Source organism: Elaeis guineensis, chromosome 2 (genome assembly GCF_000442705.2).
Source record: "Elaeis guineensis isolate ETL-2024a chromosome 2, EG11, whole genome shotgun sequence".
Classification (NCBI taxonomy): domain Eukaryota; kingdom Viridiplantae; phylum Streptophyta; class Magnoliopsida; order Arecales; family Arecaceae; genus Elaeis; species Elaeis guineensis.
This window is the reverse complement of record NC_025994.2, coordinates 79,141,313-79,144,711: the sequence shown is the minus strand read 5'-3', so window position 1 is coordinate 79,144,711 and position 3,399 is coordinate 79,141,313. Positions and strand designations below refer to the sequence as shown.

Here is a 3,399-nt window from a genome sequence, read left to right as displayed (position 1 = left end):
GTACGATATTAATTCTAAATTATGTGAATCCTCTAGTCACGTTAATTCTTGACAATTAAAGATATTTTTCTCTTATAAATAGCATCTAGTTTTGGCCATTTTGATGAACTGATAGCATGACAAGAGAGTGGAGATGGCAAGAAATCATCCAGTACGATATTAATTCTAAATTATGTGGATCCTCTAGTCACGTTAATTCTTTACAATCAAAGATATTTTTCTCCTATAAATAGCATCTAGTTTTGGCCATTTTAATAGAATGATAGTAAGACAAGAGAGTGGAGATGGAAAAAATCTTTATTGCCATTGTTTGTGTTGCAGCTACTGCCTGGCTCATGGCCTCTGGAGCCATGCCCAAGGCGTGAGTGGGACAATGGAACTGCCTCTCACTATGGAGACCCGGCAGGAAGAGAGAGCTTCGGTGAGTATTCTTTTTTTATCTTCAGGAAATTAATGTTGACACGTGGTTTGGAGAGCTTTTTTTTTTTTTTTTCGTTACTCTTCTTTGATTATTTCAAAATTTTAAATTGAAGGCGGATGCGGTTTTCCCCAAAATAAAAAAAAGAGTAGAGGATTTCTCATTATACATTTTTGCCGCGGCAAAAGGAAGGCTGAAAAGCTCATTATAATTTTTATCAAAAGATATACAAAATATTTTTATTAATTTGAGATGCAAGATATGCAAGATCTTAAAGAGTTTAGAATCAGGATGTTTATATAGTATTTTTCGGGCATGCAATCTATGTATCACACATATGACATGGTATGTTTTGGTTCTTGCTCTAACATTGAAATAGAAGGATTATGTAATACAGCCGAACATGCTTTTTTTTTTCCTCGTAAATCATATTTTTTTGGATCAATTAAGAATAAAAATATTTATAAAATTAGTAAATAAATATTAAAAAATTCAGTAGCCATTCTATTTCACTATGTGTATTATTTGGTGGCCATCCATCCTATAATATATGCTATGATGACCTATAGAGGATCCACGCTCAGTTATCCAAAATGTCATTCTCATGTGATGGGCCGCAGCCATGCATATTTGGTTGCTAGTAAGAGCCATATGCATGATACATTGCAAACCCTAGATTTTTTTGCAGTCGTGCTTCATGCAAAATTACCTAGCTAGCATACATTATGTCCTTATGGATGATTACATGCAATCAAGATATACAGCAGCGTCATGCAACTGGGTTGATGCATGACAGGTTCCTACATGCAATATATTTGGCCATTAGCTTCTCATTTATTTTTTGCCCCGAACAGCATCAATCACCTGTGTCCTAGCTTAGTTACATACATACATACATACATATGTGTCCTTGCTTAGTTACAGATGCCATTTAATTTGCAAGTTTGTGTTTGGCCTTTGAAAACCCATATACCTCTCTGATTCCTTAATTTCCTTCATCTCAAATTAACAGGAGGAGCGTGCGGATACGGCAATCTCTTAAAGCAATGGTACGGCTTAGAGACGGCAGTTGTAAGCACAGCCCTCTTCAACGATGGTATCACGTGTGGAGCGTGCTACGAAATCCGATGCTACAACAACTCACAGTGGTGTGCCCCCGGCAGCATCACCGTCACCGCCACCGGATACTGCTGGCCGTTTGTCCCCAATCCCGGCGATCACGCCGGCAGGTGCTACCCACCCCGCAAACACTTCGATCTCCCCGATCCCACGTTCGACAAGCTGGTGAAGGACGACCACGCCGGGTTCATCCCGTTGCAGTTTCGGAGGGTTCCCTGCGTCAAGAAAGGTGGCATCATGTTTGAGATGAAGGGCGACCCCGACTTCATCCAAGTGTTAGTCTACAACGTGGGAGGCGGCGGAGAGGTGGTGGGGGTCTCGGTGAAGGGGCCGGACACGTTCTGGCCCATGGATAGGGAGTGGGGCGCCATTTGGAAGAGCAACCAGAGGTTGGTAGGTCATAGTTTGTCATTCCAGGTGTTCACAAGTGATGGGAAGATGGTGCAGTGTGATAATGTTGCTCCGGCCACCTGGAGTTTTGGGCAATACTTTGAAGGGAGTCAGTTCTAATGGGGACGAACGTGGCGGTAGTCTGAGTTAATTAAGTTGTAGCGCTTTAACCTGCTAACGTTTGAGTGGGTAAAGATCATTTTAGTGATCTATGTATCTAAGCTGATTTAAATAATGCATCACTTCTTTTTTGTTCATCCGGTTCTTCCATCTTAGTGAAGTTATCGTTCTCTTTAATAACTAGCTAGCTAGCTTCAAAATTTTCGAACGATCTGTGATTGAATCCGCTTTAAAGCCAGGAGAACTTAAACCTTCCATGCTCTCACAATTGTAGGGTTAGTGGATGGCCACCATGGGACGGACAGCCATCAACCAACGTGTGCCACATGTAATATGGCCCATGCTAGTGGACTCCTAGTTTGATGCCATCTATTCATAGCGGCAATCCACAACTACACTGTATTTTGCGATGTCGCATGGACAGTGTAGGGATCTATGCTTCAATCTATATTCACTTTGAAATCTAATAGCAACACCACTGGCACTTAGAGAGCTTTCTTGAATGTGTCTAGGCACCAATAATCCTCTGTGCCCCTATTATAAGAATAAATGTAATTCAGGTGTCATTTTTAATTCAATAACAAAATAAATAGAGTGGGCTCTAGAGTTACTATAGATAACGAAGATCCCATATCTTTTGTAACTTCTTGCAACAAAGTTGTCAAGAATCTATAATTGCATGAACTTATTGACTTATAATAACTTCACTAAAGTAACATACATCCTCTTCATGGCAAGTTGACTAATTTACGCAGCAACAATAACAAGGGATTCTAGTTGTATCATTTACGCAAAAGAATAATGATTTTCTTTCGTCACCTTAATTTTGGATTATATTTTGCACATCTTCAAAGCATGAATCTCTTCGTTCCATCCATGCACAAATCATAAATTTAAGTCATATTTTGAAAGCTATGCAAAATATGATTCTATAGTTAAGATAAGATCAATCATTTTTTGGCAAAAAATACCACGGAGAGAGAGAGAACTTGAAATTTGCTTTATAAGGAGTAGAGAGGGATTTATCATCCACAGAGGCTAGGATTCTAAAAGAAATAGCCTCACCTCCTCTGACTCCAGCATAGGGCTCTGACCCATGTACTTTGGAAGCAGGTTTTGTTCTAGGTCAGGCCTCACATGGGCTAGATAGAGGGGGTCAAGGACCAGGTTGGGCCATATATTGGATATTAGGTTGTTAAGGTAGGCGTATATCTACTAAATCTTTAGCACATTTACTGTGCATCATGGAAACAGATGCACAAGTTGATGGGCGACTGTTATCTCACAATATAAATTTGGATTTGATTAAGTTAGTCATGGGTGAGTATTTAATGACTGTGATTTTGATGATG

The 3,399-nt window shown here is 39.7% G+C and overlaps 1 pseudogene; it reads left to right on the top strand.

Moving 5' to 3' along the window:
• Window positions 1–284: 284 nt before the first annotated feature.
• Window positions 285–2,047, top strand: LOC140855279 (expansin-A2-like; annotated as a pseudogene).
• Window positions 2,048–3,399: the final 1,352 nt, after the last annotated feature.